Here is a 12,925-nt window from a genome sequence, read left to right as displayed (position 1 = left end):
TGTCCCGGCTCAGCCCACGCGCCAGCCACCATCTTAAGTTCCTGTCCCACCTCAGCCCACGCACCAGCCGCCATCTCCTTTCCCTGTCCCAGCTCAGCCCACGCTGCAGTCGCCTCCAGCTTCTGTCACGTCTATGGACCAGCCAACACCAGTTGGCCTCCTGGCTTCATGCCAGCCTCAGACGCTCACCTGCTCTCCTGCGACAATGGCGCATGACCTGTGGCTGCTTGGCTCCAATTTCCCCTTGACCAGGCGCCGAGGGGTGTCCCACTGACGCGGTGTCCCGGCTGTCCCCCGGAGGAGTCCACCAGCTCCGTGGGGCATGCTGTCCGGGCGGGCCAGACCCCAGAGGGGTCCCGCCGGCGACCCGCCACCTGTCCTCCCTCCGCCCACCCTGTGTAACTTTGGACTTGGGAACATCTGGGATCCGTTCCTTAAGGGGGTGGGTACTGTCATGCTGTGCTTGTCAGCTTGCGTGACTGTTTATTTCTCCATTCCGGTTCTTTTGCTCTTATTTTGTAGTACTTCCTGTTTTGTTCCGCTTAGTTTTTTGCTGCCTTTACTTTCTTGTTTTTGTGCACCTGGCGCTAATTTGTGTTCCCCTTGTTCAGCTGGCGGCATCTTCCTTTGTTGGGGCATTGTTGAATGTTTGTCTACGTTTTGTGTTGTCGGTGTGCATTTTTGCCACGAGCTTTGCAAGTCTCCCTTTTTCTGCTCTGCTTTTGAGTAAAACAAAATACTTTTACCTGCACTGGGCTCCCGTCACAGCATCCTGGGGTCATCGCATTCACCAAAACCTGACACAGGGATAAGTTAAAAACCCACCAACCTCATGATATGGCACTTCCACAGCATAAAGAAGAGCACAACATTTTAAACCTATAGACATCAGTATGAAAATGTGCAAATATAGAATATTTAAATACATCATACATATTAGTTTTACTTGGTTGATGCTGATCAACATTTATGCTTTCAGCACGTAGGTCATCTAAGACCTAGCTTCCCAAAGTGGAGTACACCAATTGTGATAGGCGGCACGTGAATAAAAAAGAGAAATAATTAGCGCCTAACGCTCTCAAGTATGAGTGTACCTAATGGCACGAGGAGAACGAAGCAGAAAGGGGACAGTAAACACGACTGTAAAAAGTTGGGAACCACTGATCTAAGTTATAGCTGGCAGAGAGTCCGCATGAAAAAGTCTGCTCCTGAATTCCTAAAAGTCTAAGTATGTTGATAAATGAAAAGTCGACGTATGTTCACGAGTCAGACTTCATCAATTCTGCTGCCAAAAGTTGAGTGGCAGCTTGCTGCAATTGTTGCTTTCCCTCCTGGCAAAGTCATCCAGCACTCCACTCTGACAGGACACTTGGCTTAGCAGTCATCACTGTGACGTTTACAACCAACACACACACACACACACACACACACACACACACACACACACATTGTGTACGTGTGCATGAAGTCATACAACATGCTTGTACAAAGTGACTTGACTCATGTCTGCAACATGGACTTACATTACAACATGTTGTCGTTAACTCCTCAACGTTGACAGCACGTCATGAATTGACCATTTTGTACAGTAAAAAGTGAAAAACTGCCAAAAAGCAAAAAACCTGTTGCCTATTTTTGACATTCTAAGCCCTATATAGTATACTGTATGCTTCACACACTTATTAAACACATTCCAAATTATAAAAGGTAAGGGTACACACCGCTAATGAATGATAATGAAAGATGATCATTAGAGGAACAGATGGCATCGGAGTCACAGTTTAGCCCAGGGGTCGGCAACCTGCAGTTCCAGAGCCGCATGTGGCTCTTCAGCCTCCTTGTTGCGGCTCCCTTCGCTTTTAAAACACCAAAGTGGAGAAAATGTGCATATTCGAAAATAGTTTGAAATAGTCAACTCACCGCATCTAGACTGCCTTATGACTGATGATTGGATGAGCAAGGGAAGGGAAAGGGGGGCCAGTGTGTGCCAGTGAGACACGAAGAAGATGACTTGTTGGGCGTGTTGCCCCCGCAGTAAGCTATCCATAACCAGGAGTACGATGCTGGCTTACCTGTATGCTTGATATGTGGTGAGAAATTAGCAAACAACAAAAAATGTAACATTGAAAGACATTTTCAAAACAAGCATACAGCTTTTTCTGAATAGTACCCAACTGCAGATGGGCGTAAGAGAGCGATATTGGAAGTACTACAGAAGGTTGAGTAACGCAAACATACTTTCAAGAAGTGGATGAACCCTCCAAACTCAACTACAGCTGCTAGTGTTGTGGCTGCACTGGAGATCGTAAGGAGGGGGAAGCCATTCACAGATGGAGAATGAGCATCTATTCTCCGAGTTCAAAAGTAAATTGGAAATTATTCAGAAAATGAAAGCAATGCAATAATAATAATCTACACTGCTTGTCTGTTGTAATTCCAGTAGCAACTTACATTCACATTTTCTATGCCGCTTCTCCTCATCGGCATGCTGGAGCCGATCCCAGCTGACTTTGGGCAACAGGCGGGGTACGCCCTGGACTGGTCGCCAGCCAATCGCAGGGCACATCTAGATAAACAACCATTCACACTCACATTCAAACCTATGGACAATTTAGAGTCACCAATTAACCTAACATGCATGTTTTTCACCCGGAGAAAACCCACGCACGCACAGGAAGAACATGCAAACTCCACACAGAAATGCCCAAGGGAAAATCAAACCCAGGTCTTCCCGATCTCCAGACTGTTACTGTGTGGACAACATGCTTACCACTAGACCACTGTGCGGCCCCGTTATGTGCATTATATGCTTTATTTTATAATTTTAGCATTTTATTCTGTGGAAAAAACTGCCTCTTTTCTATGAAAAAAAATGCAAATCGGCAGGTTTTCCCACAAATACAAAATAATTGAAAAATATGCATTTTGGATTTACAAATCTACGAATACGCAGGGTCACAAATACCAAATCACAAATGGATGAGGAGCTGCTGTCTTTACATTTTAGATGGCAGAAAGAAATAAGCAAAGCATATTTGCCTCCAATGAAAAAACAATTGTCTCTTGCTCTATCGCAGTTGGAATATCGGTCCATCACTATATCATAATTAATAAATGATCGCTGTTTCATTTTCAACTATGGCATATTGTTAGTAAAAAAATATTGAAAGACATGTTGCATGTATTATTTTGGTCACTAGGCACCAGTAATGTCAAGAGACATGACGTTAGATGACTACCTTTCACACTGCATGAACACTGGCTACTGAGCCAGCAGAGCTGAGCCAACATGCCATGGCTGAGATGGACATGCCATGGCTGAGATCGAATGAAAAAAAGGATTTATGTCTACAGGACCCTAATCATGTTAAAACATGTATTTAGAAAGTCATAAACAGGTTTTCTATGGTGTAATTACAAAAATATTCAGTTTATTGAATTATACTTTACGGAAATTCACTTATCGTGGTCGGGTCTGGAACATATTATATGAATCAATTATTTAACTATATTAACATGAAACACATAATGTCAGGCTCAGAGACAAACATGAACGCCAACATAACTCCAAAACATAAGATGAGATCCATATATCCACATGAAATTCTTAAAGGGTGAAACCAACCAGTCAATCAATCGATCATGCTGTGTCCGGGTACATTTTATGGCCGTGTTTTTAAGTCGCATACAGACTAGCGACATGCAGCAGCAGCAGCAGCAGCAGCAAAATTCTCCATTCGCACTCTTTCACATTTCATTGGCAGCTGGTGCAGAAAACTAAATATTGTGCAGACAACCTGACCCCCATAGCCCCCCCAACACCACCACCACTCAAACCCACAAAACACCACCCCGCCAACCTCCTCCCAAACAACCCCCTACCGCCGGTCAGTACTGCTTGCACATCATCACGTTAAAGTGTTTACAGAGGTGTCGTCATTGTGCAGACTAGCCAGCGGTGTTGTTCTCTCTCTCTCACACACACACACACACACACACACACACACGCACACACGCACACACGCACACACACACACACACACAGCAAAGAGAACCACCTCTTCCTCAGTCAGCCAGTCGTCCACATAAAGCTGAACGTGAAGTGTTTAAAATGTTACAATGGTAATATTCAAAGTGATGTCACACCTATAAGGACAAACAAGATGAAAACATTTGAGTCAAAGATTGTTTGGGTCTCCATCACGAGGTCCAAACCACAAAACTGAACAGTGTGTGCACGGGAAGCTTGTAGTGAGACTCTCATGCAGCAATACAGTAAATAAGTCATTTTGTGGCTCCAGATAAGAATGAGAGTATTTAGTTAAGAGATATGCTAATGACACTCTGATGATAACACTGTGAGATAAACATTTATTTTCATTTCATTTCTCCCTGAGGAAGAAACATATATACAGTATTAATCGTACATGGCACCATCTAAACCTTTCCGCTCAGGGCTAAAATGCTTAAATCAGCCTAATGCAGGTCAAAATGTGATAAGCAATTAATTAAGCTTTGTGGTGCAGGTGACCCGATCAAAATTTGTTTGTTTTTTAGTATTATTATGACTTTGTGAATATATATGTATGTAGCATGTATTAGGGGTGTCAAATTACTGCATTAATTGTGATTAATTAATTACAGTCATATTTCGTGCGTTAATTTTTTATCGCATTGATGTCATTTTTAATCTCTAACTACAGTTTCTGTATGCACGTTGCCTTTTTATAAAAGTCAGTTTTTATGCATTGGGCTTCTTTACCTTGAGTTATTGAGGGTGGAAAACAACAGTCACACCCTGGAGTAGACATTGATCGGCTGTCATTGTGTTTGGGCTGGTTTTGGATCAGCTGATAGGCTCCCATTGTCGTTGGGAGGGCAAGGCGAGGAGTGGTGAGTAGCGGAGAGGAGACATGAAAATGGAGGAGCATGTGAGAGTTGGTCGGTCCAATGAATGTGAATGCTTACCACTGAAGCAGCTCAAGTTTAGCCTAGCACATCATCACAAAGCACCTAGTCGCGAGTGCAGCCGGTGCTCACATTAGCAGCGAAGACATTAGCAATTTAGCGAACCCGAGAAATGTTCTTGCCAAGTGGATAGCGATGAACTGCAGGCTGATAAACATAGTGGAAGACAAGGGGTTAACAGAGGTGTCGCAAACTGCGTCGAATGACCCGTCATACAAGCCAACGTGCAGGACTACAGTGACCAACAAAATCAGCAAGATGTACGACAGAGAAAGAAAAACTAAATTTGGCAACCACAGCTATTTGAGGGACCCGACACTTTATTGATGGTGAACAATGTTATTTTTGGTGTGCTGACTTAAACTGTAGGGTCCCCAGACACAGCTTCCTCATTGGAATACATGTTGGCAGGATTGAGGAGATCTTCGAAGTATTCCTTCTACCAGTCCGGAACATCTCGAGTCGAGGTCAGCAGCACACCATCCCCACTATACACAGTGTTGACCGTGCACTGCTTCCCCCTCCTGAGACAGCGGATGGTGGTCCAGTGGTGGTCTATTTTCCACATTCCAACAATTCCATGTTTTCCCAGAATTCTACATTTTCCGGCTTAAAAATTCCTGTAAAAATTAATGGCATTTTTCCACATTTTTCAGCCCATTCAAACCATTCCAGCATTTCAGTTCGGCTTCAGCTCTTCAGCATTCACATGAAGTTTCTACACAAACTGAAATAGCTTGTTTCTTCTTATTATGGTTGACCATTTCTGTTTATATGTTTTCTGTGAAAGACCATAGGCTGTAAGATGCGCAGGTAGTCAGCCATTTCAGTTTGCAGGCACATTTTTTTCGGCGATTTGGGACATTTTTCTTTTTTCATGATTTTCTGTGCAATGTTCTAATGCAGGCCAGTAGAATTTGAAGCGGGCCAAATAAAACATGAGCATTTTGGACACCGCTCATCTATGCCAACAAGGTACATGCACACACACACACACACACGCACACGCGCACACACACACACACACACACACACACACAGCTATTGTATTGTTTTCAGGTCCATTGTCACAAGCACTGTCCAGGCATATTTCCTTATCGCCGTCCCCGAAAGCTTCTCAGCCCCAAGTCAAATGGCTAGACCCGAGTGGGCTGTTGCGTGGTGTCAGTCTGGACTGACAGGTGGCGATAATGGAGTCTCGCCTGCTGTGTAGCATCAGGAGCGGCACGCGGACACGAGACACTGGCTAAAAAAAAATATTTGGTACGACCTCTGTGGCATTCACATGTAAAGGTACTTTTCCAATCACAGTTGAACTGGCTAGCATGAATATTGTTATTGTTGTTCTTAGCATGTTGCTAAGGTGCAGCAGCGTGATGGATGCAGCAAATAAAGATTATTATGACGAGCATGAATCATTTCAGCATGAGACTTTCCAACGTGAGTAATAGCTGGCTATCAAATGTCAGTCTGCTCATAAAACCTTACATTTCCTGTTGCTGCCTCCGTCGTGTTCTCACTGGGCATGAACCTGACGCTGGTTCACTTGGACGTGGACCAGCAGCTGTGTGGGCTCAGGTGGGCTAGATTCAGCTTGACTGACACTTTGAGCACCTGTCCAAATGAATAGACAGACATAATAAAGTGTATGAAAGCACCCTTAGACACTTTTGTATGCTGACTCACTCCTTTCTGTCACTGCAGACGTGACCAAAGCTCAGGGGAGCAGCCCCCCACCTCCAAAAACATCAACTAACTCATCATGGGCTCTTAGACTGGGACCAATAGGACAGATGAGAAGTGGGAGGACGCTGCGGTCAGAACGGTTTTCCAAGTGGACGTGGACCATCACTGAGGACATCCTCCGAAATACTGGATGACCTCATGAAGACCCAGGGTTGTCCCCAATGTGGAGCATCACCTCATGCATGTGGAGGAAGAGGACTTTCCCAACAAACCTTGTCCAAAAATGACTGAGACGCTTCACAAAACACGTGGGACAAGTATTGGGACACAAGTCATCACACACAGGAAGTGAAAATAGGAAACACTTTGGGGATGGCCCAAAGTGCCCCCAGTGCACAAAAGTATGCTTGGATGAGTTTGCTGTGGAAGAACAACAGCTCCAAGTGACCTTTGACTGAAAACCCCCACTTCATCTTCACTTCCTGTAGGTGGAATGTGTCAGGATTTATCTTTCTAAAGTGGACCACGGTGACCATGACTGAAAAGAAAGCATAGGTACTGTAGCAGTGCAGAAATGGTCTAGACCAGTGGTTCTCAACTGGGGTGGCTGCGAGACCCACCGTCACCCCTCAGTGACAAGCGGCGACCCAAATTGTGGAAATCTTTCAACAAAAATGTTATATTGAAAGGGCCTGTTTGCAACAACTACACACGTTCTAACACAGGGGACGGCAACCCGCGTCTCTGCAGCCACATGCAGCTCTTTAGCCTCCTTGTTGCTGCTCACTTTGCCAAACTTGGTGATTTTTTTTTTTTTTTTTTTACACCAAAGTGGAGGAAATGTGCATTTTCGAAAAGAGTTAAATATCTGACTATCCAGGAATATAGTATCCAGACTGCTTCTGACTGCTGATTGGATGAGCAAGGGAAGGCGGTCCAATGTGTGCAGTGAGACACAAAGAAGATGTCGTGTTGAATGTGCTACCCGTGCGGTAAGCTACCCATAACCATGAATACGTCCCTAAAAAGAAGAAATAGAGTTGCATTCTGTATGGACATATTCCTTTGTCTTCACTGCCAATGACGTTGGCTTACCCGTGTGCTTGATATGTGGCGAGAAATAAGCAAATCCAAAAATCACTAGTGGGCAAATTGATGACATTCATTCAGCGCAAGCATAATGAATTGCCTGTGATGAGTCAAGTAATGTAAACGATACTGATCAGATAGCCCATATGGAAAAGATATATAGAAACCTTATACGTTTGTATCTCTAGTTTGTAACTTGTATGTAATGCATCAGACAGTGAAAGCAGGTATAAGGACCTTAGCAAATTTGTACAAAATGTACAAAAGTGGCCACTTTCAAGAGTAAATCATATAAGCCTTATATGATGCACAATACATGAAACATAAACTGAAGGTGACTGGGTAACACTTTACAATAAGGTACACAAAATTACAGTAGTTAATGAGGAACGAACCTACCTAACCCCAACCCGAAGCACTACTCGTTAGTTACCTATTAGTTCTTCATTAGTTCCTCAGTAACTACCCTACATTTATGTGCCTTAGTTCCTCAGTAACTACTGTACTCATTAGTTCCTGATTAGTTGTTCATTAGTTCCTCCATAACTAGTCTAAATTTATGTGCCTTAGTCATTAGTTCCTCATTAGTTCTTCATTTGTTCCTCAGAAACTACTGTATTTTTGTGTACCTTATTGTAAAGTGTGACCGGTGACGAAAAGTTTACTGAAAGGCGACTTTAAGTTTTTTTCTATTTCGTTTCAATATGGGAGCACTGATATGCAGATATGTGAACTGGGGTGAATGGGCTTTTTATGTTAAGGTGGGCTACGTTTTGCTTTAAATTTACAACTCAAAAAGGCCCATATGGTTTAGTGTGTAAATTATTTCAAAGTATAGGCTTACACATGCACTCTGCACTTCTGGAAGTTGCATTTTTGTTGTTGGAACAGGTAAAATTTGAAAAAGATTAAAAACTTTTCTAAGTTTATAAGATGTGTCATGTTTTGCGGCTCCGGCCTTTTTTTCTTCACTGGAAGTGGAGGCAAAATGGCTCTTTTGATGGTAAAGGTTGCCAACCCCTGTGCGAACATGTTGCAAGCATTATATCCCGCCCTCTCCCTGCTCAGGAACAATATATGTTTATGCAAAAATTCAAAAATGATTTGAACAAAAAGTGTGTGTAAAAGTTTTCAGCACATGGGATATCTGTGGAGATGAATGACAGCAACTGGACTTGGACCTGGACGAGAGGTGAAACATCTTCTGATTCACCTCCTCAAAAAGTAAAAAAAAAAGATTTAAACATACAAATGTTGTTTTTTTTCTGATTAACTGAGCAGATAAGTTTCATAATAAGAGGAGGTCCATTTCTTCTGTAGACCACCCCTCTGCCTAGGTCAATAGATGAAACTGGGCATGAAACTTCACCTGCCAGTCTTCAATGTGGGCAGAACTTCCCCCCCCCCCACACAATGTGATCGGTGAGATGCTCGTCTCTCTGTAGTGCTCTCTCCTCCAGCAGATGTAAAGTCTATCTAGGTGTATATTGGATGGACAGCATGTTAAGTTCACACTCAATGTCCTTCTCCTCCCGCGCAACCTTGGCCAAGTTTCCCGTAAACACAGCACGCACCTCGTGGTGGCGTTGCAAGCACAATAGCACAGACGCGAGGTGCATTCACAAACATTGGGTCATTATTCAATTTTTTTGGCAAAGGCCAGTGACCCAATGAAAAGAGTTACCCACATTTGGGTTGCGACCCACCAGTTGAGAATCACTGGTCACGACAGACAGAATAACACAAAACCTGCGTAACCCGTCTGCTGAAACCCCGTCTATGTCGACCAACTCATGAAGTCCCGGTCCAACGCTTTCTTCTTTTCACTAAAAAGTCAAGCCGAAGTCGACAAGTAAATGTGCAAGCAATGGCTACTTCCGGTTTCGGTTATGTTGACAACCGCTTATGTAGATGTTGAGCCAGACAGCCCGAGGGGCGTCGACTTAAATGGCTTCCACCGTATGTGATGAAGCCGCCCTGTGTGCTGACGGATGTCAGACTACAGCCTGGGAAACATAGACGTGCGCTGCCTTTGTGTGCCAAACAATTACACAGCACAGCAAATTGACCCCTAAAACACAAAAACCTGGCATGCAAACAATCCAGTGAATTTTCTTTACGGCTTCATTTTTATTCCTGGAACTCCCCATCCTGTTATGATGCTGCTACGAAGCTTTCATAGAAAACTTGGCCTCGACTTATCAGCCAGTGGATGCCTGGAATTTATTGCAAATTGTGAAGATTATTGCAGGGGGATGCTGGCCGTTACTAGCAGCCCCTTCCCATGACTCATAGGGACCCTCAGACCCCACTCCCTCCCCCCAGAACGCTGAAACAACAGCCAGTCTAGAACAGAGCCTTACACAAACACAGCGTGACTGTAACATGTGAGAGAACATCCATCAACATGTGACAAGATACGGACAAAAGTATTGGGCCACCCTAATAAATCAATCAATCAAAAGTGTGACATGATGGCGTGGCCCCAAGGAGTGTAGCGGTACGCCATAATCACGATTCGGTACGTAATTCAGTTGGAAGGACATGATTCACTTACCTTTTGTGTGAACAGATTTTTAAAATAAAACAAAAAAAAGTACACACTGCGAGCAGGTAATTCTCCAACTAATAAAATCTGAAATTACAAATTCTCATAATAACACAATCTTGTACAACTGCAGTAAAATTCTTCTGTTACAACTTTTTTCTTGCAAAATTGCAACATTTCTCACGTAAAACTATTACTTTTTCCTCACAACATGACGACTTTACACTTGTAAAACTGCTGCGTTTTCTCATAAAAATGATTACTTTTTCTCATCGAACTTTTTCCATCCACCCATTTTCTATGCCGCTAATCCTCATCAGGGTTGCGGGGGTATGCTGGAGCCTATCCCAGCTGACTTCGGGCGACAGGCGGGGTACACCCTGGACTGGTCGCCAGCCAATCGCAGGGCACATATAGACAAACAACCATTCACACTCACATTCATACCTATGGACAATTTAGAGTCGCCAATTAACCTAACATGCATGTTTTTGGAATGTGGGAGGAAACCGGACTACCCGGAGAAAACCCACGCACCCAGTGGCTGAGTGGTTAGCATGTTGGCCACACAGTCAGAAGATCGTGAAGATGTGCGTTTGAATCTCCGCTTGGGCATCTCTGTGTGGAGTTTGCATGTTCTTCAGGTACTGTGGTTTCCTTCCACGTTCCAAAAACATGCATGTTAGGTCATAGAACTTTTTTCTTGTGAAATTGCAGCTCATCTTCTAAAATTGCAACAAATTCTTTGTAAAAACACATTATTTTGTTCTTGTGAATGTTTCACTTTTTTTTCATATTTGTACTTGTTTTTGTAACACTGCAACATTTTCTCCGAAAATTACATTTTCATGTCATTTTTGTAAAATGACAATTTTTCCCATAATAGTCCAACTTTAATCTTGTAAAATTCTCAAGTCAAAAAAAAAATAACTATGAAATAATATATAATAATTGACGAGAATTCTTTTGATGTAAATGCGACGATGCAGACAATTTCGTATTTCGCCGGGAAGGCTAAGTATTCCCAAACAGCAGACTTTAACGACGGGTCTTCAAGCTCAGGCTGCTCCTTGGCACTATCGCCAGCCATGATTCCTGCTAGCCAAAGGCTGGGCTGCACTGTATTTGTTTACGGAGTATACTCGTGACGCGAGGCACACTTCCTGTTCTTCACTTCATGCGTGTCGTGTGGGAAATTGATACCCCACTGTACCGTACCGAATGTTCCGTACAAAAAAATCTGACCACTAATACATTTACCAATACACCCCTAGTGGCCACCCAGTGTAAGACACTAACAAAAAAACAACAATGAATATCTGACCATTCTCTGTCCATCAATGAACACACTGCACGTTGTCTAGACCCGCCCCTTTAGGTACCCCACCACTATTGGTACCCCTATGGTGGATCACTTACTTTGATCCCCTATTGAACTGTACTGTACTCCTGGATGTAAACAGGATTTTAATGACACCGATGAAGATAGAAAACAAATAGGTAGACGAGGCCATGCGACACTAGTGTGACAAATACGGTGGACGTTGACGAACAACACAATCAACACTCTTGTTCAAATGTTGTGTGTTTTCTCCATGTTTGCAGACGGTGACAAACATGGAGCAGGGTGGAAAGAGAAGAAGTGGAAGCAAGTCACTTCCTCCATCACAGCCAATGTTTGTTATTCCCACTTTATTTTGCTCCTTAAACTGCTTTTATGAGACAATGTTTCACTTCAACAAGATGAATGAGTCTCTGTTGTGTCCGCACACGACTGCGCCCACGGCATTTTGGAATCAGTGCGGGCATCCCAGGGTGGCCGGGGCACCGAGACAGTCGCTGTGTGGCAATCAGCGGGACGTGAAAACGCATGCTGGGACGACGCGCACGAGGCCGACATGTTTGTCAGTGTTGACTGTTGCAGGTGTGAGTGCCATGATGTCACAGTGAAGGATATGAGCATAGTGGAAAGCTGCGCTCACACTCAGTCAACACACACACAAACACACACACACACACAATGTAAGTCTGCAACACATTGCTGCATGTGAATGGCCTCACTGTTTCTATTCTTTTAACTTTTAACTAAGGAGGAAAGTTGTGAAAGTAATAATAAGTGTTACCATGACATGCGTCTATATTATGTAAATGTCATGTAAAAGACAAGGCTATGGCTGTGTCTTAATTACTGCGCTTCCATACATGCACCTAGTCTTTTGGGTGCATAAGCGCATTCATACTGACAACTACGGCAAAATGCAGTGCACTGCCAGTACCCAGATGTTGCACTCAAAACTAGGACGGTCAAATGATTACACATTTGTATTAAATTCATCAGTTTTCAAATTAATGAATCATGATTAATCACCATTTGCATTATGTGTGAAATATGGCACTTTTTACTGTATTTTATGAACGGAAAGATAAACGACAGGACACAATTGTATATGTTTGTATGTATTAACAGCTCCAAAATTAACAGAAAATTTCAATCAATCCAAAAGATAGCACACTTGTCTGAAAATCATATTTAAATGCAGAAAATTGTACTTTCTGCAGTAGGAGTTACTTTAGTGAGTGATTTTTGTCTTTCTGTGACCACACATACACGCATAATAAAGACCTTGTTGTGAT

The sequence above is a fragment of the Dunckerocampus dactyliophorus genome, chromosome 16, assembly GCF_027744805.1.
Source record: "Dunckerocampus dactyliophorus isolate RoL2022-P2 chromosome 16, RoL_Ddac_1.1, whole genome shotgun sequence".
In the NCBI taxonomy this organism is placed as follows: Eukaryota; Metazoa; Chordata; class Actinopteri; order Syngnathiformes; family Syngnathidae; genus Dunckerocampus; species Dunckerocampus dactyliophorus.
The sequence above is the reverse complement of the archived record's forward strand: the minus strand, read 5'-3'. Positions refer to the sequence as shown.